We start from the raw sequence: 26774 nt of genomic DNA, 5'->3' as shown, positions 1-26774 counted from the left end.
TGCGTATGGTTGTAGCGAAAGCTGGAATGGATTGGAACCCCGATGAGTGGGACGGTAATATCTGGGATTCTCATACTTCTGACTCCTCGGCAGAGGAGGGTGACAAGCGCGAGTCTTCTAGCTCCGGACGTGATTGGTAATCTGCTTCGTGTACTGATATGGGTCCCGACACCGACCGTGCTCGTTCTTCCCGTTCGGATGACGTGGCCTGCACTGATTGTACTACTAAATCTAAGCTGCGGGCTTCCTCGGAAGCTCTTCCTGCAGTTTCTGCTCACCCGATTTTTCGACGAAAGTTACAACAGGCCCCTGGTAATCCGGGTGGTATTGCTCTTGATTGTATTGAAGACTTTACTCAACAGGAGGTTAGTGACATTTTGCAACGATTTCGCCAACGGCCTGGTGAGGCCTTGCTTACCTGGATGGTGCGTCTTTATGAACTTGGCGCTGCCGGTATTATGCTCGATGCTGTTGATTGCTTACGATTTTGCTCTTTGAGTTCTGATTCTACGATTCAGGATCATTTTCGGAATTATAATGGTGCTGGTCAAATTTCTTTGCTCCAGCTTGCGTCCGACGGCTGTAATCATAAATATCCAACAGAATCTGATTGGCCTACTGATGAGAAACCGTGGTACACTCTGCGCGATGCGTCGCAACGTTTAAAAGAGGAGGTCATGAAAACGGCTATCTTTCTTAGTACTGCTGATAAACTTTTGGATGGTCTTTTGACATCTTCTGTGCGTAATCGCATTATACGTTCTTCTCCTGTTGCTTACAAGCAGGTCATGATGACATTATTGATTAACCAAACTGGCAACCCTTTGTCTGTTGTGCTTGAATCTGTTCGTCAGCTTGGTGAGCTGGGTGAATGGTTTAAACCTGAAAGACAATCTCGGCCTGAGGGTCGTACTGGTGGTGACTACAAGTTCTCTAGACGTGACATGTTCCTTGCTCTCATTGCTGATGGTGTCAAAAAGGAAGACATTGATGGTGAACCTAATAATCGCTTATGGGACATGTTTCGTAAGCGTGGTCTGGATCGAAAGGAGGGTGCCCGTCGTGTGCGAAAGAATGAGTATGATCGTGGTTCGGATGACAGTGGTGATGAGAGACGACGTGTGAATTCTGATCGCCGTGATGATCGGCGCTATGAACGTGATGGATCCCCTCGTCGTAATGATGGAAGGGGGAGAGAGGATGATCGTGAAAGAGGAAGTGATGATCGTGTTTCCAACAGACGACGAGATGCAAGGAGTTATTCCCCTGACGTACGAAAGAGGGAGGATCGTAACAGACTCTCTGACCGTAATTCACATCTTTTTGAGCCTGACACTAATCCGTTTCGTACTGGACACGGATATGAACAAGACATTCTAATACCAAAGAAAACCGAGAGTATTTACCCTGATTTGTCTTGGTTGACAGAGCGCAGGAAAAATGACTAGGAAATAGGTCAAGCTCCGGTACGCAAGTGGGCCCACAGAGATTACAGACCCTATGTAGATATTGAGATTTTTTGGAAACATCGTAATATCCAAAGGGCCCGAGCGTTAGTTGATACTGGGGCGGAGGCCACTTTAATTCATGGTAAATCGAGAAAGTTTCATGGACAGTCCTTTACGATTACTGGTCTGGGTGGTAAAGAAACACCCGCGGTTCAGACTGCACTCGAAATTAAAATTGGTAGAATCCCTCGTAGAGAATACTCTGTGTTGGTTGTGCCACTTTTGGAATACATTATTGGAATTGACATTTTGAAAGGTATGACTTTGCATTTGGATGATGGATACTATCAATTTGGTACACGACAGTACATTTCGACCAGACCCGTACGGGTTGGCCGTTTACGCATGCCACCTATTAAAATACCTTTAGCAACGAAAGTGATTTCTCAAAAGCAATATCGCATCCCAGGTGGTCATGAAGAAATTACCGCTACGATTCAGGATTTGGTTGACGCAGGAGTCGTTACTCCGGTCACATCTGCTTGGAATAATCCCGTTTGGCCCGTGCGCAAAAGTGATAATTCTTGGCGCATGACTGTTGATTATCGAGAATTGAATAAAAATACACCTAAATTGACTGTGTCAGTGCCTGACATCGTCACACTGATTGAGAGAATTCAAAAGCATCCGGGAACGTGGTATGCTTCCATTGATATTGCTAATGCATTCTTTTCAATTCCGATTGCCCCCGAATGTCAAGAACAATTCAGTTTCACATGGAATGGACGTCAAATGACGTTCCGGAGTCTTCCTCAAGGCTATGTACATAGTCCTACGATCTGTCACCGGCTGGTGGCGGAACATTTGTCTGAAGTGCCCACGAATCCACAAGTTCAGGTTTGTCATTATATTGACGACATTTTGATTCAAGGTGAAACGCAAGACCAGGTGCAGTCCCATTTAAATCAAATCATTGACTGTTTGCGAGCAAAAGGCTGGGAAATCAATCCTGACAAATTACAAACCCCATCCCAAGCTGTGAAATTTTTGGGAATTAATTGGCATGAGGGTCACAGAGAGGTGATTCCACAGGTTAAACGAAAAATACTTGATTTTGCTGTTCCCAGAAACAGGAAAGAAGCTCAATGCTTTATTGGTTTGTTTGGATTTTGGCGTCAGCATATTCCCCATTTGAGTCAAATTTTAGCTCCACTGTATCGAGTCACTCGTAAGAAGAATGCGTTTGAATGGGGTGAACCTCAACAGACTGCTTTTAATTCGGCTAAAGAAGCTATTCAGTATGCTCTGGATTTGTGGCCTGTGAGTGAAGGTGATGTGGATTTGAATGTGTCTGTGGAAGGCCTGTATGCCAATTGGAGCTTGTGGCAAAAGCAGGGCAGACATAAAGTGCCATTGGGTTTTTGGACTAAAAAGTTACCTGAGGCTGGTGAGCGGTACTCACCTTTTGAGAAACAGTTGCTTGCTTGTTATTGGGCTCTGGTGGATACCGAGCAATTGACCTTAGGCCATGCTGTGATTTTAAGGCCCGAAATTCCCATTATGCAGTGGGTTTTGAGTTCACCTAAATCCCATCGAATTGGACATGCTCAGGAGGCTAGTGTGATTAAATGGAAATGGTACATTCAGGACAGGGCACGTGTGGGTCCGAAAGGTGTGGCGGTTTTACATGAGCGAGTGGCGCAGGCGCCCTCCAATGAGATTGAAAGTGAGTGTTCGGTTCCCGTAGTGCAGGAGTCTCCCGTGAAGTGGGGTAAATCATTTGATGATCTGTCCGCGGAGGATAGAAAACATGTGTGGTTTACGGACGGTTCTGCGAAATTCATTGGTGACAAAAGACATTGGAAAGCTGTCTCTTATAACCCGATCACACAGAAATTATTGAGCACAACTGGAGACGGTAAGAGTAGTCAATATGCAGAACTCTATGCAGTTTACCAAGTTTTGAAGCAGGAACTACCTGGTACATGTCATATTTTCACTGATTCCTGGTCCACTGCAAATGGACTAGCGGTGTGGTTGCCAACTTGGCATTCTCATAATTGGGAATTACATTCGAAGGAACTGTGGGGCAAGGAGCTGTGGCAAGAAATTTGGGAATTGCTCCCGCAGAGTACTGTAACAATCTTTCACGTGGATGCTCATACTCCAATTGACTCCCTTGACAAATTTTTCCATAATATTGCAGATGAGCAGTCTAAAATCTCTGAGGCAGTGGCTGACATGCAGGATTCTGATTTGGCGGGATTGGCGAAGTGGGCCCATCAGAAAGCAGGACATTTTGGAGAGAAAGCCACTAGCAGGTGGGCTGCCGATAGAGGGATTCATATCCCTTTTTCTTTAATAAAAGATGTCATTCTACATTGTCCCATTTGTCAGCATTCTAGGAAAAAAGAGGTGCCTCAGATTGTTCGAGGTCACTTACATCGAGGTAAATTGCCCGCCCAAATTTGGCAGATTGATTACATTGGTCCGCTCCCTATGAGCAGAAATTGTCAATATATTTGCACAGTGGTTGATACTTATAGTGGCCTTTTGGTCGCTTTCCCTTGCAAAAACGCTACCCAAGTGAATACAATTAAAACCCTGGAGCTAATTATTCTGTACTATGGTGTCCCATTCCAGATTCAATCAGATAACGCATCCCACTTTCGTGGAAGATTGGTACAAGAATTCTGTTCGGAAAATAATATCGATTGGGTGTTTCATATTCCATATTACCCACAAGCTTCAGGATTGAATGGCTTGTTGAAAGAACAGTTGCGCAAGTTGACTGATGACCGTTACAGCCAGTGGAGAGATGTCCTACTTCAAGCTTTGTTAATTTTAAATAATCGTCCTTTGTTGCATGCTGAATCTCCTTTAATGCGTTTGTTTCCTCCACATGTTGATGCGAAACCGAATTCTATATCAAATACTGTTATGTATTGGGAAATTACCCCCGGTGCTCTGGCTCCATGTAGAGCTACCCCTGGTTCTGCAGGCCTCGACCTGCATGCTTTAAATGATGCTAAATTCCCAGGAAAGGATCGAATCATTGTTGAAACTGGCATTGGTGTCTGTATACCTGCCGGTAGCTTTGGATTAATTGCCCCTAGATCTGGCCTGGCCCTGAAAGGTGTACAAGTGCTCGGAGGAGTAATTGACAGTGATTATCAGGGAGAGATTAAGGTTCTCCTGCTTAATAGCAGTGAGACGGATTTGTTCATCAAAAAGTCTGACCGTGTTGCTCAGTTACTGATTATGCCTGTCTTCAGTGGTGAGATCAAAAAAGGCTCTGCCCCAACGTTGCTAACTGTGCGAGGACAAAAAGGCTTCGGATCGTCTGATCTTCCTGGAGCTAAGATATGGGTGCAATCACCTAAAAATCCTCCTGAACAGGCTGATATTATTGCGACCGGTCATGACAACACCGTTTTGGTGATGAAGCCAGGGAAAGATGGCTGGGAAGCTGTCCCAGCTGATAAATGTTACTTACGAGAATGATTAAGGCCTGTGTTTGTATTCTTTCAGATCATTCTTTGGATTGCTGCTGCAGGATGTGTCGGCGCTGGACTCCTTTTGGCTTACTACGCCGGGAGAGGAGAGGATCCACCGACGCCGGTTGATGGGATAATAAGAGCCCCGCGGTCCGCGTGGGTACAGTCATCGAACTTTTGGATTACACTCGCAAGGCGGGTGACGAACTCTCCGCATTTCTGCCTTACCCCCATGAAGTCTGTCACTGATATTTTAGCGACCTGTTTGGTTGCTGTCCCTGCATCCACCGAAACTCTTCGCCATATTTTTAATATATCTAATGCCCGACCTGATGTTATTCTGGGTGACTTCGCGGCACATGAATTTTGTCCCTCATGTACTACTCTTCCAGACCTCGATGTCCCTATTCATTCCCGAATCACTACTTTTAATATTACCCCTGGAGACCTTTGCTTCATCATGACTTGTGACCCTAAAGCTATTACTGAGTGCTTGAGGCTGAAGCTCCAAGCCGCTACTTCCTTTTCAGCTCATCAACGTTTGTTATGTTCAAAGAGACTTCCGAATTCATGTTTTTCAGTTAAAAATAATATGACATGTAAACGATTATTAGTAGCCACTAGCCATTATCGTTCAATGCTATTGCCAGCTGGATGGCTCTTTTCCTGTGGGAATTCATCTTGGCCCTATATCCCTGCGAATATTTCTGGTGGCCCATGTGCCATCACTAGATTGAGTTTGTTAATGTTTTCCTCACATCCTACTTCACATTCCCGTATTGTACGTGATTCAATGTCATTGCATGAAGATTGTGATTCCTCTGTTCATCTCTATTCTAGATCAGAGTACCTTGGTTTAGCTTTTTCTATTATTGGAGTGCCTGCATTGGCCGTTTATAATGCCAAAACAATCGGCAAAATGGCCTGCTGGATGGTTAAGTCCATTAACCAAACGTCTACTGTTTTATCTGATCTCTTATTAGACGCCCAAGGTGAACGTCGAGCTATTTTGCAGAATAGGGCCGCTATTGATTATCTCTTGTTGAAACATGGACATGAATGTTCTGATTTTGAAGGTCTATGCTGTTTTAATTTGTCTGACCATTCTAAAGCTATCCAATCCCATATTGACAAACTCCATGACTTGACTGCAGAAATTAGACATCATATAGATCAGGGTTTCTTTGACTGGCTTTTTAATAGGCTCCCTGACATGCATTCCTTACGACAGATTTTAGGGGGGATTATTGTCGCTATTTGTGTCCTAATAGCTATTTGTTGCTTGATTCAGTGCATCCCTTCCCTGCTGCAATTCTTTAGGCTTAGTAAGGGTCGTAGATCAGTTAGTTTTGTTTCATATTATTCTTCTACCGATGTTAGTTCCATTTAGTTTGTGGTTAATAGACTGGAGTCAAGGGGTGTAATGTAATGGCTGCCTTTTTGCTAGCTCTTTGGAGAAGGAGAATGATGGAGAGTGACTCCAGCCTATCACCCCCATAGCATAGGGATTAGGCCGATAGACAGGGACCCTTTCTTATATATATATTAGGGCATTTTCGTACCATTTTCCTTAAAGTAAGGCTTATGAATTTAAGTTAGGGGATAGATATATAAGTATTAGTTATGATTTGCTCATTTACTAACATGCTGGGCTATTATCTATGGAGCTATGCATATTGTGGGCTCCGTAGGCCTTAAACGAGACAGACTCCATTTTGCTTTCTGCCCGGTAGCTCGAAAAGGCTTTCTAGGTGAAGTGTAATGTTTTAGTTTCAAGCTGTTGTTCGCTTGGAGAGAACCGGTTCAGGCTGACCCTTATCGAAGGAATGTATTTTTCTCCACTCCGAAGACACAACTTCAGGCCGGCCGGCTGGGAAAGTGTCCTTGGTACGGGGAGGTACAAGAATTTGGTGGGCGGCAGGTTACTGGCCGTGAATTTCCATGAAGGAACGGGCTTTGATATTAGCGAAGGTGTTAGTCAGTTTGTCAGTTAGTCCGTAGGCGGCATCTAGCCGTTAGCATCTCTGCCATTATTCATCTCATGGTGGACAAGTCGCCATCTTTGAAGTCGGAGAAAGATTTAAGACCGAAACTCTCTGAGAAAGACTGAACGAGAAGCAGCGCGGAGCGCACTGACAGAGAGAGAGAGAGAGACGGTAGCTAATAATCAGCAAGGTTCCGGTGTCCTGAAGGGAAGCAGACGAGGTTGAGCCTAGCGGTGCAGACGTGTACTTGTGACGGCTGGGGTGTGACTGCAAGGCGAGCCAGGATACAGAGACGAGAAGGGAACCTAGATGACTGCCGAGTCCAGACTTCCCACTAATAAGGTGACCTCTGTCTAAACTTTAATAGAATGTGCACTCTAATCTTTACCTTTTCTTTGCAGAATGTCTGTTGCATAGTAATGTGATCGGTGTCTATTGTTAATAAATATCCTAATTCTTATAGAATTATTGTGTACCTGGTGTTCATGTTCAATCCTAGTAAACTGCATTCCTAGATGAGAGTTGTTTATGTGAACGGATGAGAAATCCCGATCAGGTAAATGGTGATCAAATAAAGAGGGAGTGAGTGGACCTGTGATGTCAAGAGCAGGGAGTACACTATACGATTTGGAACTATATTCAAAGTTATTATTATTATAGTTTTACCCCGGGTAGGTAACTGAGACTTGGTCCCGATAACTGTTCATAGGAATGTGGTCGTCGTTGATATACGGCGTTAGTGAGAACACTGGGGAGGACTACCAGTGCCGATACCCACAGGATTGTGGCTTGAATAAGTGAGGGCGCTAGGGGGTCAAACTAGCGTGTAGATCGACAGGATTGTTGGTCGTTTGGAAACGGGAGCATTGGGTTCTGCAGGCCCATGTGTAGTCGCACCGGATTGTGCGCAATATCTGCCCTAGGGTAGACCGGTCTGGGTCGGGGTGGCCGCGAGACCAACTGATGTGAATAAGATATTGTAGAAAATTCCTATATATGTATATTATCATTCCCCATCCTTAGGTGCGACCTGTATATATATCTGTAAATCTATCCATTGTGAATACGATCTGAGGAGGGAAGGTGAGTACGTTTTGGCGGGGTCATAGGGGCCCCTGGGGGCTGATCCCATCTAAACAGAAAATCCAGCCATAACAGTAGTCCATGCTGAAAGAGAAAAAGGATGGAATCAAAATGTCATTAGATCTGGAGCCCAATCTGGCGGGGCCAACTCAGACTCTCATCCTACAGGGAAGGCTGTAAATGCAAAAGTTCTACATTAGCATAGTTAACCATCATGCACATTAACACCAACCCAACCCCTGTTAGGGAAAGAAAACATTAGGGCATCACGGCATAACATGGACAGGAACACCTGCAATAAATCAGCCTGTCTGGCCCATCAATCTGGTACATAAACAAGGGCCTGGAATAACATCAGGCCAACCCATTGAACAACCTAGGCGGAACATACATCGCCCAGCATAGATATCAGGTAGGGGCCCCTTACTTCTGGACCAGGAGCACCTGTACGAAAACAGCAAGGCTTCCTCTACCATAAACCCTGGAGAATCAACATCAGGGTGTACACAACAGCCCACCTTTATTAAGGAGAACAGGCAGATAGCAATCACCTAACCACTAGGCCCGTATTACCTTTAACCTAATGGGGCCAGCCTCTGGGCCTAAGATCCTCAACCTAGGGGAAACCCTCCTCGGGGCCTACATATATAGGTGGGACACTTCAGGGAAAATTAGGCAACAGGCAAAAAGGTGCATTTCAATGAACCCCTCGCTGGGCTAGGCATGTCAAACCTTTTCCTGGGGCCCACGACAACATTCTACCTCCCTCCCTGCGACTGTTAGGGTGCACAGGGGCTTCTGTAGGCAGTTCAGGTATCCCGGGACTCTGCAGCAACAGTCACCAGCAGCCTTTACTTGGCTTCTGGGCACTTAGGCTCCACCTAGTCAACAGAGGCAGGGGAGGGGCGAACACCGACCTTGTGTTCCGTTACCCTCTCCACCCCCACACTGTATATTGTTACCCACACTCACCGGGCTGTCCAGGACCTCCTTTGCGGTGGGGGCAGGCACCGACAATGTGCCTCGAGGCCCCCTGGCGTAGCACACGCAAAGGGAACTTTTCTCCCCTCTGGGGGAGTCACCCGACTCCTCCTCCTCACCGGAGGTCTGGGCGGCTCAATCGGGGCTCCTCAGGTCCTCACGGGAGCCTCGCAGCTGCTCTCCTCCGGGCGCCTCAGGTCGGGAGGTGGGGCTGGCACCGACAGTGTGCCCCGGCCCCGCCTACCTCACCGGACCCTCTCCCTCGGGGCACAGACCGGCGGGGTGGCTTCCCGCTCCGGTCGCTTCACTCGGGGCTCCCTCGTTGGCACGGGGGCCCTGCAACGAAACTTCACCCGGGTCCCCCTCCTACCTCACGGGGACCCGGGGCTTCGAATCCCCTTCTCCTGGCCTTCCCGGCCGTCAGCCAATCCCTGCGCGGCCTCTGAAGGTCACGGCCGCGCAGGCCAATCAGTGCGCGGCGGGGGCGGGCCGATGACGCGGCCGGGCCCCCGTCATGTGATGGGGGAACATGACGGCCTCAGGGCCTAGCGCGGCCCTCCCTGCACTTCAGCGGCCCTCTCCTGGCACCGGGGGCCGCCGCGACGCTGTCCACAGCGGTGGGGGTCCCTTGGCGGCGCCGTGACGATGGCAACAATAAGGGGTAGGCTCCCTTTAAATTACTCCTTACGATAGCGGCAAAAGCGCGCTTCCACAAATGGCGCTATTTACAAGCTACCACAGTCTCCTCAGGAAATAGCAAAAATGGCGCTATTTCCAAGCTGCCACAGTCTCTTCAGGAAATAGCGAAAATGGCGCTATTTACAAGCTACCACAGTCTCCTTTCTCAGTCCTCTCAGTCCTCGGGGCCAACAGCACTTCGGGGGCCACACCAATCACAGGGCACAGTCCCTTGGGGGCACCATGCTCCCCAGGCAGCTCCACAGGCAGTAACAGTCGTTGGACTCCCAGCGCTTAGGGGGGCAATACTGCAGTTTACGCCAGTCAGCTGTCCACAGTCTTTCATCATAGGCACCTCACCGCCCAGTGCTTCCACTTCCTTGGGGGCATCAACCTCCCCAAAACAGCGCTATCGCAGCACAGCACCTGGCAGCACACCTCACAGAGAGGGGTGAACAGTCCCACAGTCCTCCTCAGGGGCACACTCCTCACCTCCTGGGCGCTTCTTCACGCAGTGCTGGCGTGGTACCCGGTCCAAACAGCGCCAGTGACCTGGGTAGGGGCCCTTCCTTGTCAGGGGCCCATGGGGACAGTAGAGGGGGGGTTTATAGGGGTGCAGGGCCCAGCTCACAGGCCCATGTAGCGGTAGCACCTCACAGCAGGTCCCCTCTCTTCCTTGTCCCACCGCTGACTGACTCTCTGGTGACACTTCTCCCTATTTATACCCTCCTCCCAGGCAGTGTCAGGACCTTCTAGAATGTTGGCACATCTAGCCTAAACTGGTTCTAGGGGAGGGGGTGAGCACCCTGGGTGCCAGGCTTTCCCTCCAAAAGCTAGGGGTAGCTGGGTAATATTAACTAGACCGCCAACCTACGCAGTCAGGTGGCACTATCCAGGGCCATGGCATCCATTTTAAAATCACAGTACATTTTAGTCAGGTACATTTTCAAAATGGGGGATTTTACAAGTGCTCACATTATTACATGTAGTTACATTTTCAACAAGGTGTCTCACACCACTCATGGCCTATACAGGTTTAATCCCATGGGGGAGACATCCTAGATAAGGGGGTCAAAAGCGAAAAATTTTGGGGGGAAAAGGCCAAGTCCAACAAACACACACAAATCCACTACCCACCACATGCGTCCACTACACTACAAAACACGAGTAAAAAAAATGATAATTTACACCAATAACTCTTAACTCACAAATGCGAGACCTATTGCATTGCAAATGCTTGTTAAATTGAGAAACCTTTCTAAGAGTACCATTACAAACTGTGCCAGGCACAGTACCGGGAAAGTCATGTCACTTTCTCTATCGATAACCGTTTCAACATTTCAGAATTGTACACATACTTCGTTGCAATATTGAGGAAAGTCAGTACAGTGGCATAGTTGTACATTATTTATTTTCTATCAATCAATTAATCATTGATTGATTGATAGTTGCACATTATTTATTTCCTACAAAGGTAAATTATTTTCCTCATTGAGAAACTACCTTCTTTTCACCCACAGAAATGTTTGAGGGTCATCAGTTTCTCTTCCAATGGACAACGACTTACTTTTGTCCTTGATTGGTGTAAATCTTTTACCGTTTCTTGGTTTAAAAGTGTCAGAGGGGGTTTATTAACGTTCAAAACTCAGTTTTACTAAAAGTTGGACTGCTCATCACGGAATTGAAATTTGGAGCGCAAGGTTACTTGTTGCCTGTTACCTAAAGCATTGCATTATGGCAAGAAGACAAGCCACCAGTGTCCAGCATGACATTTTTATGTTTTTGGGCCACTTTTCAGTAAGGATTTCCATTTGAGGATAAGAGCACAAGCTTAGGCCGCATACGATATGTGATTACACATAGATCACATCATGTGTAGATATCTCACACGATAAACGGTACTCTCCTTGAAAGCCTTTGAATTCACTTGACACAAACATTTGACACAAAGCTATCTCAGGCAATTTAAATGATCTGGCTTTGTGCCAGATCCTATGAGGGTTGCCTAGTTTCACCTCCGTTGCGCCTTCTTTGAATGGCATAGAGGGAGCATTGGCCCTTAGTGGAACAAATGGCATGACTGCCAACTTTTAGTGCAACATTGATTTTGAGCACAAAAGTTGGTTAACATAGTAAATTGTGCTACCCAGGAATAGCAGATATGGGTCTATATAGGCATTTAAAAGCAGACAAGAGAAAGTTGATTTGTAAAGCGAATAAAGGGATCAAAATGCAGGGAAGCATATTATGCATTTTTATAATACCAATAGTTGAATGTTAAAATTATGATTAAAGGGGCATGTTGGGTGAGAAAGGGATACACAGCTCTATTCCCATATTTAAATACATGCAAATAGTTATAGTTTCTAAACTGAAATGAACAATTATTTGTTTAAAATGAAGTCTATTGTGCAGACCTCCTTCAGAAAGTTCAAGTGCTTCCTAAAATCAAATTACTCATGCTTTCAAGAATTTGGTAACAACTACTGACCTAAATATTTCATGAGACTCTGTGCTACATCCAGAAGTAACAGCTGGGAACCATGCCATTGATTTATTTATAAACATTTGCATGTCTAAGCTATCTGAAGCTAATTTCTAAGCAGTACCCATCTACACGGATTCAGCGCTGTGGCAAAGAGTGATAACATACATCACACAAAGTATGGCGGTCGTGATAATCAAAACAGTATCAAATATATTTATTTTGTGAATTTCAAAGAAAAGCACTTATATCAGTAGCGTATTTCTAAACATAAATTGCTGAATGGGTCAGCATTGCATTTTTGCGAAAAAAGCCATGATTCAGATGCACTTTCGGCAAAAATGACTGGTGCTTTCGGATTTTAACCCCTCCCACGCTGCTGACGGGTGGGCTGTGCTGATTTCGCACCTGCGCGGCGCGTTCAATTGAGCGGGCGGGGCCGTGACAGAACCGTTCCGTCACAAGCACAGCTAACCCGAGGGGCGTGACGGAGCGATTCCGTCACCAGCGTGTGAGCGCCGGGCGGCCCTCCCGCCCTTTAGCACTGTGGCGGAATAGCCGCCGCTGTGAAAGGGTTAAGAGCTAGGACTAACAGAATTGGAAGAGGTTCATTTAGAGAAACACGATGTGTATTACCCTGACACAATATCTGCCAAGCTGTTCTTAGTGAGAATGCTGGGGGCTTTCACTGTTCATCCCCCACAAGGAAACTTGATTTTCACTTTAGTCTACAAACCATCTGGTCATGATAATCAAACAGTGCGAATAGTCTAATTTTCAAAATAGGCTAGATATTTGCACTGCAGTGCAACCAGCCTATGTCTTTGCAGGGCGAGGAATGCTCAAAGAATTGTAAACAATTGGCTCGCGACTCCTAGTGAAAAGTTACCAATGCTGGGAGAGAGGCCAGTAGGAGTCCACAGCAACTAGGACAATTAGCAACATCAAGTACTCCAACGTGCACATTGGCTGAGCAGAACAGGTTCCCTTATACGAATGAATATCTCAGCCAGTGCTTAGTTTGTAAAAAATGAAATGACGTGCCCAGAGTATTTCTCAGGAGTCTGCTGCAGCTGGCACCACCCACAGCACCTTCCACTGCTGCCAAATGCCAGGAACAGCTGTACCGATGTGCTAGTTTTAACCGTTTTTAGGAAGTATATTAAATTGTTAAATGGTCCACTGATTTCTACTGAAACAGTAGACACAAAATGCCACCATGTTGTGGGTAAATGCATGCCAATATGTTGTGATGTATGACAAGTAGCCGGGGAGTATCTTTGAGGATTCTTTATTAGTCTTAGTTGCAGGATGGTATTCAAGTACAGAAGCCCACCAGAAGCAGCCTACCTGCTGCTTAGCCCATCTTCATCTGTCACACCTCACCACACAGGCACCTAAACTGAAGGAATCAAATTTTACAAGGCCGGACTATACTTACCAATAGCCCATATATAATCTAAAAGAATAATGAGGCAGTCAGCAATGAAGAAGGTCGAATCGTTTATTCAATCAAATACATGCCTGGCAGGGGAGCCTCGGTCTGCACGACCCATGGAGGTGCGCAGAGGAGACTGACTACGTACAAGTGATACAAAGCATATATACGTTTTCACACATTCAAGTTAACACCCTACAAGGAAAAATACAAGTTGTCAATGAGCCAGCAGGAAAACCCATATAAGGCACTATTGATTGCTGGTTGCTAGGCCGGAGCTATTCCGGGGGCAGGTCGGTGAGGTGCCCTCTTGTCTATCTGGAGCCCGGGGAGTACAGGAACGAGCTCTGCTAGAATGCACGCATCCCACAAGAGGGGCAGGTGTGACCTTGGGTTTCCCTGAGCTACACACTAAAGATCAGAGAAGGAGGCTAAGCCTGACAACATTGTTTCGTACCAAGAACTAACTCACGTGACTTCTGGGAAGCAGTACATGAACACGGGGAAAAGAAACAAGATGGCTAAATAGGCCTGCATGAATCAATTGTAAAGCATACATATATTACGTGATACTATATGGTTATTCATATGCATATACAGTTATATGGTACATAGTGAGCCAATCATGGGTACATATAATTTTATATCCCAACAAAACATTCCAATTATCTCCATCACACCAACATTCCACTCAGAACATTCACACTGGCTGAGCAGCTAGGAGCTCAGGTAACATAGGAGATGCATTAATACATATGCAGGATATATCACAATGTTTAGAAATAAGTACTGGCTCCAAGCACCGGCAACTGCCAGCACAAATTAAACACTGACAGCTAGGAAAACTTAATTGAGGAAAAGGGGCGATGAAATATAAATCCATACTTCATAGATCCCAAGACACAACAATTCCCATTCAGTAAGCAAGAGTCTAGGCACATAACACCCCCAAAGTAGTTCTCCTATAAAACAACTGAAGCAAACATGTCTTTAATTTAGGACATGCCTGTATTGTAGTCTGAGAAAGAACTGTTTGGCATACTCCTTAGCCAGAACATATTTTCCAAACTTTTACATGTCCTAGGTCATTTCCTCTTCCTTCACCCGCTTGGTATCTTCCTTCCCTCCTCTCCACAATTGGTCTTACCTTTTGGAATGTTCACATATCCTATCAGCTTCGTGACAGTTGTGTCATGGCCATCTCTCAAATAATATTTGTAAAACAAGAGGGATTAGGGGCACAATAGACATTTAACATCTGCTTGAAACAGTCACAACCTATTCTTTAGTGTTTTTGGTAAATCCATCCAAAGACAAGTGCAATAAAGGATGCCTGATTATGGGCCCTCTACGCCAGAATCAACCAAAAACTCCTCCGCAAACTCCAGAGCATCCAGAACACCGCAGCCAGATTCCTCCTCGACATCTCACAACATGATCACATCACTCAACACCTCCAAGGCTTCCACTAGCTCCCAGTCGAAAGAAAAATAACCTTCCAGCTGCTCACACATGCCTACAAAGCTCTCCATAACACCGGACCCCAATACCTTAATGAAGGAATCTTCTTCCACGCCCCCAAGAGAAACCTCCGCTCTGCCGACCTCGCCCTAGCCATGATCCCCCGCATCCACAGGACCAGAGCAGGTGGCAGATGCTTTTCCTACCTGGTGGCCAAGTCCTAGAAGGAACTCCCCCTCCGCATCCGACGAAGCTTGGCACTGCACCAATTCAGAAAAGACCTCACAACCTGGCTCTTCGAATGACCTACGGAGCTGCCTCCTGGTAAGGCTGAGTCAAACTGTAATTCCTAAGCCGGCAATGCTGGGTCTGAAGATAAAAGATCACACAATACCAATCTGCTTCCTTCTGCCTGGGACCTCAGATTGCTGTGGCACATTAGCTAGGTGGGCTGTTTCAAAGCCCCCAAGGAAGCAGGGCTGCAAGTCAAAATATCACATACAAAAATATACTCTTCAATAATACAGACTGAAAGGTATCTGCATGCTCAGTATTATCAAGGTAAGCATACACAGGAGATGGTTGGTAAAATAGAATTTCTATCCCACTTACCTTGATAATACTGGGCAAGTTGATGCCGTTGTAGGATGATATATACATTTCGATTGTATAGAACAGAAACAAGACTTGCTGGGAGGACCATTAAAAGAAATGGACACATTTCTAAGGAGTGAAAAAAGGAATTCTCAATTTCCATTCCAAATGGCGGATTTTATATGAAGATCTCAAGTTTACATGAAGACTGTTCACCAGTTGTGCTCCTGAAATGTCTGATCGCTTACATCCTAGTGTCAGTTTGTTTGTATATAGGTTCTGCGGTGGTGACACACATGGCACGTGTGTTCATATGTTGGCGCATGGACATCAGCCACACAGAGAATAATGCACAAAGCATCGGATTGGATCTTAAAAGGGGCAAAGGTTGGAAGGGTTCTTTCGGAGTGGTTATGATGTTCTAAGCAAGCCGGCTATATTATCACCCTCGTTACCCATTTTCACCTTCTGCGCTCTGTCTAGGTGTTAGTTCAGCAAGTCCAAAAGCGACATTGAAATGGCAAGACGTTAACAAGTACTAAATTCTTGCCTGAATTTAGAAAGAAATAATCTTTTTAGCGCCGTAACATGATTGGAGAATTAGCCGTACTACATGTCAGGACATTTTATAGATCTGTAGTGAATAAGAGCCCTGTGTCAGATCTCCCCTTTAAATTGACCCACGCTTCCCAAGCAGGGAACAGTTTTACAAAGAATATAACGATGTTCAGGGAGGCAGGGTCAAAGCGTGATGCAGAACAGCAGGTTTCAAAGATGCTCAGGCGCACTGCTTCAGTGCACATTGGCTCAAATCAAATCTTTTCCTATTAAATGCGCCCCATGACCATGCGGACTCTGTCTTCAGGGTTCAGCCGCCTGAGTCTCTACCAGGAGCACATACGACGCTAAAACTTCCTGAGTGCTACTGTACACTCCAGAGCACTGCTACCTGTGTTCAGCCTGCCCCAGGAACCCCTGCAAGATCCTCGGCCTGTCTCGGGAAGTCCAAGTCTGTTTTATCACTTGCTCTCTTCTGGCAAGAGTCCAACATTTCTTGAGACTTCATCTGAGAAAACTCTATGGGGCATATTACCAAGGTGGGCAATATGTGATTATCGCCACTTTAGCAACCGTTTTGGGCCGCTAAGCGGCGATAATCCTATTGCCCTATTAGCAAGCTGTTGCTAACAGCAGGTAGCGACAGCTTGTAGGTGATAGCGAGCGGTTTGGGGCCCGCTTTGCATGTCAGCGATATTTATCGCTACTGACATGCAAAGTGGGCGTACCCAACCTGTTAGCGAATGCCGCTAACGCCTATTAGCATGGCAGGCGTAGCGATGGAAATATTCGCGCTAAGCGTGAATATCTCCAAATACTAACGCCTGCTCAGACCAGTTCTTAGCTATTATGTCCAATGGGAGGTGGATATAATGGCTAAGACCCTGTTAGCGATAATGCGTGAATATCGCTGTATTCTCAGCGATATTCACGGATTTCACCGCTATCGCCGGAAATATTATCGCTTTTGAGATAAACGTTGCTAATAGCACGTTATCTCAGCGATAATATCCGGCGATGCGCAGCGATAAAAAAATTGCCACTAAGCCTACTTAGCGATAAATATCGCTAGTTGTTGGTAATATGCCCCTATGTCCTTTGGGAAAATTTCGTTTTTTCAAAGCCACTACTCCGCTGATTTACAAAAACAAATCCAAAATGTTTTTCTGTTTTAGAATTGACTGAAATGTAACATATATTAAGGGGCTGGATTTAATAACATAAAAACAAGCATTGGTCTGACTTTTAAATGAAAGTGTATGGTCAAACACTGATGAGGTTAGGCACCCCATACCTTGCCACTCAAACTTACGCTCATGCATCTATTCATCCACCCACTGACTCATTCTTGTATTCGCCCACTTACAGAATCACTCAAAGCAGAATACAAACTCACCAACTTGTGCAAAATAACTTAAAAGAATGAAGGTAGAAAAAAAATCACCTAAACACGCAAGTATATGCTTGCAATAACGGATAAAATAAACATAGCAGTGAATTGCCATCTTGCAATTGTAATGTAGATAGTGTATCATTGTTTAACGTTCTAGCAGTGCTTAATATGAGCCTGTGGTTTCAGGTGCTGGCACCGGCACTTAATTGTCAACAGAGACACATAATAGTCAACACCGGCACCAATGGCAGCCTACCACATTGCAACGCTGTCTCTCTAATTAAGAGATAAGCACACCCACAGTTATTCATCAATTCAAAATATGCTAAACATGACAATGCAATTACTTCTTTAGATTTTAAGCACTGCGTGCCAATAATGCAACCACCATGTTTTGAATTAACTTGGTCATATAGGAATGGCAAAACAATGACGATGCACTATGGCGTATACTATTCGTAATGGTCACCTGGTTGAGAGGCAGTGGCCTAGCAAGATGTGACGCACTGCAGAATAAATTAGTAGCAAGCAGTCAGTTAATACTATCTGGGGAATTGAAGTTTGCTCTAAAAATTGAAACTAGCAAGAAGGGAAGAAAAGAAATGAAAGGTGACCGATGAAAGGAGAAAATGGAAAACTAAAAGACTAACTAACCAGTCACATCAATGAAGTGCACTCATTTTCCATCAGTAGCGCGCGTGTAAACGGAAAAATGCCATCACTAACAGGGCAAAAGAGTCAAAGACTGAAGATGTTGCATGTTTTACACTTTTCAGTAGGAACTGTTCTTTTGGACAACATTAATGTTGGGATGGTGCCAGACTGGTTTTTAAGCACAACCTCAGGATATGTTGGCCTATAGTCCCTCTACCTCACATTGCCACCATATGCACCTAGTAAGATAACAAGTGGTTTGGCAACCTTTGAACATGACAACTCTGAACACCAAGGAATTGTGGTATCAGATCTAGAACCCTTTCGCTTATGCTCCTTCAGAGAAATATTCAAGAAGTGCACAGAGGGCCATTTTCAGTATTTATTGAACTGTCACGATTCTTGTATAAAATATAGGCCCTGCAATGATTAATAGACCAAAGTAGACTAATCTGATTAGCAATATAAGAATGATGAAAAGAATGACTGATTCAACCATCATGCTAAACAGTGTGTATATGCTGGCACATCAGTAGTATGTACAGTGCACTCCAACTTATGCATTCCCTACTTTGGATGCCTAGGGTGGGTATTCTACCAAGAATCCCCTATTGGATGATCTAAATCCCGATTACCTGAAGGCAAGGTATGCAAGTCCCCGTCTTGGTCACAGGTAGGACATCCATCCTTGCATAGGGTTAACAGGAATCAGCTGTGCTGAAACGCTTATGATATCGATGACCTACCAATGACAGCAGAGTGTTTCTCTAATTCGAGTATTGAAATGCATGTGTATTTCTAACAACACTATTCTTTCTTCTGTGTCAAGGTTTCAGCCGAGCTGACTTTGTTTCCTGTCTCTGTGATAGCACCATCGCCTTATGGACGAATAATAAACAACAACATTTGCACAATGAATGTTCAGGCCTTGTACCGAATGTTCAAGGTGTTGTGACAGTGTACTTACAAAGTGAAATTGTAAGCAATATTGATTCAGAGATACTAATCCTGCACTGTCACAGAAGCAAATGCACGTCAAAAGTCAGGGTGTTGAAAAAAAAGGCAACTTTAGAAACAGGTCCATGTAAAATGGCAGTTTTTCTTCCCAGGTCGAACCTAGCCACAAGACAAAGAGGGCCTTCCTTTTGCCCCATGCAGTATGTTGTCATTAGTTTTATTTAATAATAAATTAATAAGGCCTGTTACCTTTGTCGTAACTGTTCATAATATACAGATAACTTTTCCCAATGAACCAATAAGGCCTACAACTTTTACTATCAGCGTGTCACCATAACCATCACAAACCTACTGTATTAAACATAACCTTTCCCACAAGGCAATCATCAGATGTACAATAATACAATTACAAAAATATGGTTGTCAAAACAAAATAAAATCCCTCTTAAGAGGCCCTGTTAAGGATTATCATAGTCAACATCTTCTATCTCTACAGTTTGCTTGAGAAGGTCACCAAGACCAATATGTTACTACTATGACCATCTGTGAGATTCTATGTAGCAAAATGCCAGCCCAAAGGTTTTTGCACTGTGTAATTACAATCCCCTCTAAAAAGCCTGCTGCCTTAAACACATGCTTTTCACAAAGTGTAAGTTAGACCTGCAAGATTAGGCATAATTTTTCATAAAAAAACAGAGAAAGTCTGAGGAATCTGACATACTTTCCCAATGGACCAATAAGCCTTTACTTACCAGTGGCTTGACATCATAACCAACACAGGCATAGTGAAGTGCGCATAAGCTGGAAACCATCATCCATACTGTTATGAAATTAAATCAATTTATAAAATTACAGACGGCAAAACAATATACAACCCCTCTCAAAATAGCATACAAAGGATTTTCTTGAGGCAAATTGTTGCTTGCAAGGTTTGCTATAGGCAAAAACAAACGCTATAACCCCTGCAGACTATGGTAGTCTGTGAGATTTCATGGTAGAAAATGCTTTTTACAACTTGTAACACAGTGTTCTTACAATTAACAGTTAAAGGCCTATTTGCTTTATCAAGAGATTTTTACAATAAATAAGCCAGGTCTACTTCCTTTGTAATAACTTTGGTAATCAACAGTCTAGAACTATGGCATCAGATATAATTTTTCCCAGTGTACTAATCTGGCCTTTATTTTTGGCTTTTTGCTATAATCAACTCAGGTCTACATCTTGATCATAAGTTTCCTACTATGCAACCATCAGGCATGCAGTCATAAAATTATAATGGTATATAAAATACTATCTCTTAACACCTTGCGTGCTCATGATGAGCTCAGCTCATCATGAGGCACGGTGGCGCTGTGCTCATGACAGTCACGGTGCTCACACGCGGGGATAATTCCCCTGCTGTGCTGAACGTTCTGTGGAAACGGGCGTGGTCTTGACGAGCTCAGCTCAACGCAGCGCCACCGTGCAGCGTGACAAGCCAAGCTCGTCACAAGCACCATGGTGTTGCGCTTGGCCCCCCTCCCCCCAGGGCCGCGGGGGAATTAGCCCCACGGCGAAGGGGTTGAGAGGGCCTATCAAGGATTATCACAACGGGGCGTGGCCGAGCCAGTGACCAGGGTGGCTGCACGGCACTTATGCTCCACCAGCGATATGCCCCAACAGGCCATGATACCTTCGCGCGGGAGCCCATGTGGTGGCTTGTGTGCTGCATTAGAGCATTAGACGACGGGCGGCAGTGAACCCCCCGCTCGGCTGTACCAACTTGGTGCAGTGGGGCGGCCCATCAGTGGAGGTGATGCGCAAGGCCTGGCATGCATTGGAGGCCCATGGTGAAAGGGACTGTAGGCGAGCCTGAGCCTGGGAACGCCAGGTCACAGCTGGCCTCGCCACTACTCTGTCCCATGAGATCCTGAAGGTTTGACGGCTAAGCTCCGAGGCCCGCTACATTTGTTACTGTGGCTGTGTCTGGCTATGAGCGGTCGGCCGTACAGTGCAGTCCCAATCCAAGGGCCGGCTGGGCCTGTAGGTTGCCTGCATTGCAGGCGGTGCAGTCCGCCAGAGCTGTGCGGGGACCTGCGGCCATGCATTGAACCCTCATTGATGCCCCCAGTGGTGAGTTGCCCTGGGGCATCGGGGAGTGCCATGGCTCGTGCGACCGGAGCTAGTGGAGAAGTTGTGGATGGCTGGCGCGGTCTCCTCTCCCCACCCCAGGCACTGCTGCCTGCCAATGACTGGACCCGAGCCACAACACTTGAATTCCTAGGCCCTCGGCTGGGGCCCGACTGTGCAGGTGAACTGCCATGCCCTTGAAGTGCTGACATAGGAAGCGACACTGACAGTGATGGTGCGCACTGGACTTTTAGGCAGGCAGCTGTTGGCTTCGGTTGCAGCCTACGACTTGGAGACACTGGTTTCTCTCTTTCGGCCCGGCATGAGCCTCGGCATGGGTCACATGGACCCCAAACTGCAGAAGCTGCCCTTTAAATGGGCTGTGGAGCGCAAGGATGCGGCCACACCTGCCAGGATGGCAGGCGCGGCGGGAGAAATTCCAGAGCTGACGCAGCTGACCACGGTGGGGGCTCTCCAGGCTGAGATCCACATTGGCTTCCGGGCCATGGACATACGCATCGATGCCCTAGCGTGCAGACTGGATGGGGTGAATGAGCGCCTGGACCGAAATCAGACCAGATTTGAGGGGGCGGTAGAGCAAATTTCCAAGTTGTAGGATGGTGCTTCTGTCATGGTTGTGCGCATAGAAAAGCTGGAGTGACTGGTCCAGACTGTGGTGACAAAGAATGAAAACCTGGAGGTCAGGTCATGCTGCAACAACCTCTGTGTAGTCGGAGTTGCGGAATTCACAGCCACAAGAAAGATGGATCAATATGTGGAGACCCTAATGGTGGATCTATTTGGATGGAAGGCCTTCTCATCGGCATTCCTCGTTGGGCGTGCCCATCAGTCCTCGGGACCAAGGCCCCCTCCTGGGGCCCCCAACGAACGCCATTATCACCTACATGCTGAACTTCTGCAACAATGACACAGCGCTTCGTATTGTGCCTGAGCAGGGCATTGTCCAGAACTAAGGCAGTACCATCTCCGTCTAGCCGGACTTCACTCAGTTGTTTCAGGAGGCTCGTCGTAAGTTTGCGGGTGTGAGGGCATCTCTAAGAGAGATGGGCCTTCCGTACGGCATGTTGTACCAGCCTGCCTTCATGTTGACGTTTGGGGTGCAGAGGCCCAGGCGTTTTGTAAATCCTAAACTATGGAACACCGCAGCCCTCCGAACACTCTGCCTGTACGTTCTCCCTGTACATATCACAAATAGCTTAGAGCTATTTCCTGCAGACTGATGTTTTTGTGGTGGCGCTCTGGGACAGCTTTGCTCATTGTGCTCCTGCCCCGGGAAGCTGATGTGTGTATTGGACTTCTGTGGCCACTGTTCTTTGCCACGGTTGTTCCTTTTGACTGATTTGTGCCACCGTGGATGGGTGATCTGCACCCACCAGGTAATCCTGATATGTGCCCCCAGATGTGGTGGCTGACTGCATTGGGCAGGTCACTGTATTGCTATGTATCCTGATTTTCAATGGCTGCAAAAATGTATTATCGGGAGTTGCCGGCGAGGCGTTGCCTCCCTCCATGGTGAGTAGCATTGAGTCTCAATGTTTGTATATGATGTTCATTTTGTTAAGTGTCTGACGGGTCGCCCCTGTGTTCGGGATTTCCCAGGCTGAGTGGGGGAGGGGTTTGGGTATGGGTTGTTTTACGTGTTTCTATGCCCACACTGTGCAGATGACTACACTACCTCATTCTGCCACTCTGCCACATTGACAGTACGTAATGCCCCTGAAAAGTGGCCCATGCACTGTGGACTTGACAAAGAATATCAGAGGCTTCAACGATTCCTGGAAGGGTAAGCAGGTGCTGCAGTATTTAGTGCGCCATGGTATAAAAGTATCTTTCATACAGGAGACCAACCTGCCATTCCTCTCACCAACCTTCTTTGCTACACCCAGGAGTCTATTGCTGCACCTAGCCTGGGCAGGTCACATGCCACGGATCAGGTGGAGGGCGTCAACCCTCCTGTATACAAGAGGCGGCTTCAGTGTGCCAAATGTTCACCTCTATTACTTGCTGGCTCAGTGCTATTACGCCTACCACTGGTATCCCACTGACTGCCGGTTGCCCTATGTCCGTGTTGGCCTGGATCTAGCGAGGGACATACCTCCAAATGCTGTTCTGCCGGTGCGGGTCCTACTCAACTTCAAGGATATACAACCGTTGGCCACAACTTGTTGGGCATGGGGCCGACTGATGCTCCTGCTGGGCTGGGACGACTGTATTCCCCTGCCTGGCTCCCCCCATGACTGAAGCAGTAGTCAAAAGTTTGTTTTTAGGTCGAGCTGGCGTTGGAGCGCGAAGCGCTCCCGCCAGCGCGAGTTCTATAGTCATTGTGCTAACTGGCAAGGGAGATAGAGCTGTGAACGAGCGGCTACTGGCCTGTGCACGAGCCGATTCAGCTCTGTGAACGCCAACGTGCACGCTCACGGCGTCACGCTCCTGCCCTCCGGCGTCTCTTCCGAGGCGCGTTCCAGGCCGACTTGCTTTGCATGTACGTGCTCCAGCGTTTCTGTGTCCAAGGAGGTAGATGGCATGTGGTAAGTGAGGGCCGGGGATTTGTTTGCTTATTTATTGTGGCTTTGCAGCTTCGAAATTACGATTTCAATCTGCAGCTATCTTCCTTGTTTGTTTTTTCACTTCAGCGGGCCTTTGTAATTTTTAAGGCTGAAATTGTGCACGTTTTGATTGTCTACCTTCTCCATTGTCCTTTCTCCACTTGTTGTTTGAGTTACCAAACTGTAAAGCAACTTCTTAAGTGTATTTATTTTGCTGATTTTAAAATTATGGTTAACAAGCAGGAAAATACGGTGACTCAAACCAGAGTGAAACGCTTTTGAAAGTTTTCCTTTTCGTTTAGCCCTACATAATGGTCATCAAGGTGTCTGCAAGAGGTAGTCTGAATTGGTTTTAGTGTATATGAGGCATGCTTAAATGGCTCTGGGGTGTTCTCTACACTGGGTTAATTAGTGTTTATGTGCGTCATCGGGGCATGTGGTACATTAATGTTGTTGCATTAATCCGTCTCCCCATCCTGCTCAAGCGGCCATCAAACTGGCCTTTTTGTTACAGGAAACAGAACGCCTACATGGTAAATAATAATTTTACGGGGCTCTAGGAAAGCCCTTTGATGCTTTCTTTGCCTGAAGTGTTAGTGACGCAGATGTCTCCACAGCCGATGGTGGTGTCATTGTGTCGGAGTTGTATGGTGAATGTTGTCTTTACACCCAAGCACAGACGGAACAGATTTGTGACGGTCTCTGCGCCAGTCCAACTGGCTGTTCAGAGACACAGGCTTGACAAGAGTCAGACTCCGCCCCAGGCTCCCGTTGACAGCAAGAAAGGCTTTCCGGGAAAGGCGCCTTCCGGGACGCGGGCCAAAGGTTAGTCAAAGAACTGCGAGAGGAGGTAACCGATTCGATTAGCTCAACTTTTCCCAGGCACGGAGGCATGGCGACTCGAGGATGAAAGTTCGCCTGGCTACGTATTTTAAATTAAATGTAAGCAGTGAGGTCAGGGCCGATCTGAGCCCCAGCAGCAAACCCAAGAAGTAGCACTAGCACACCTTAGAAAGTTCATGTTTCTGCTGCAAAGATATGTATGTAATTAGCAGGTGAGAACGTCGGCTTCCAAAAGGACCAGCTCGTCATCATTTAGAGCTCCAAAAAAAGAAAGACAGTTGAGTAAGAGCAGCACCTGCTGGTAATGGACCAAGCCCATTTCTAGTTTTTTTTTTCTCCAGAAAAATCCGGCCCCATCGTAGTTTCCAGGGACACTTGAATTATGCGCGAGAGGTGGACCAAATTATGTGACAGAGTTGGCTAAATTATGCTTGAAGAAAATGAAAATTATGCAGCATAGTGCAGCACATTTTCGTGTTTTTATGTTTTTTAACACCTGGTTTGGGCAAACATTTTATCTCATTAATACCAGTTTAAAGACCAAATGTAGTAATATACAATTGAAAGATGGCCAGTCAACCTTTACAAAGGGATTCCGCTGTGCAGCAACACGTGTTGCCATATTTTAATAACTTTTGATCCGATTGAGCTCGAAACACATTTTTTTGTTAAAATCTGAAGATTGTGCAGCTGATGATGGATTAAGTGGGAAATGTGGCAAATCCTCAGAATCACATAATTCCAATGGCCTTGCATAATGCACATGGAAGTATGAAATATAATATTGACTCACATCTGTCAACAAAGCACCCCTCCTACATATAGGCGAGCTAGAGAAGCCCCGAGCCAAGCTTAGTCCAGATAGCTATTTCTGATTTAGTTGTCGGCCTTTTTCTACACCTTGTATTCGATCTTTGCTACCCAAGAACGGAGAGGCTGGACAAATGGTATTAGTTCACGTAGCAAAATCACTTAAATTAACCTAGAAATATGAACAAGCTAAAGTACAGATCACGTGGTCACTATCCCAAGTGCACAGGCATTAGTTAATACTTTTTGGTATAGATAAAAGATGTGTCCTGTTAATTAAACTGTTACATGTAAATCAAGAATGGCATGCAAAAGACACTTAAACACGCTCTCTCGCAGTGTTCACCCCTCCCCCCTGCTGCCTCGCTCCCCCCCTGTACTCACAGTGTTCCCCCTCTCCCCCCGCCGCGTCGCTCCACCCCCCTGTACTTACAGCGCAGGGCGCACACCATGGTCCGGAGCTCCCCCCCCGTCTCTCCCGGGAGCTGCTGGGGGCGGGCGGGCCTGCTCTGCCCCGTTCTCGATCCTGCTGTTCTCCCTCCTCCAAAGGGCCTGGAAGAAGCAGGCTGCCCCCGGTACAGCCCACCCCCGGCTCATGGCTCCTGGGCGCTAGGGCACCAGCCGGCTCTGAGAGAGGGGTGAGGCTGGCACTGGTGAGGCTGCAAGAGGGGGGGGGCAGAGCCTGAGGATGGAGGGGGGACGGCTCAATCCAACACCATGTGTATCCAAGGAGTAGCCTCCCACAGGCCTGTGCCGCTCCCCCTGTGTGTCCAGCCCCACCTACAATAAGTACTGGTACCCCCACTTTATGTGCGTTCGAGCACTGCCCCACAGTACTGGCCTATGCTCCCGCCCTTGTGTGTCCAGCCCCACCTACAATAAGTACCAGCGCCCACACTATATGTGGGTTCGAGAGTACAGCTCCCACAGGGTTGGCCTGTTCCTTCAATGATGTTCAAAGCCCCCTGCCGCAGTACTGGCCTGGACCCCCCAATTCGAGTGTGTTCCAGTTCCACTCTCACAGCACTGACCTGTGCTACATCTGTTGAAAGACTTCCCACACAGTACTTGTCTGTGCGCCATCCCATGGGCTTTCACCCACTCCCACCCACAGTACTGCCTTGTCTGTCCCACAGACCACCCACAAAGTACTGATCTGTTACCCTACTCGATGCGTGTCCGCCTCCTGGCACAGTAGTGACTTACGCCACATATCTGTACTAAGCCCCTCCC

The sequence above is a fragment of the Lissotriton vulgaris genome, chromosome 5 (genome assembly GCF_964263255.1).
Source record: "Lissotriton vulgaris chromosome 5, aLisVul1.2, whole genome shotgun sequence".
In the NCBI taxonomy this organism is placed as follows: domain Eukaryota; kingdom Metazoa; phylum Chordata; class Amphibia; order Caudata; family Salamandridae; genus Lissotriton; species Lissotriton vulgaris.
The sequence above is the reverse complement of the archived record's forward strand: the minus strand, read 5'-3'. Positions refer to the sequence as shown.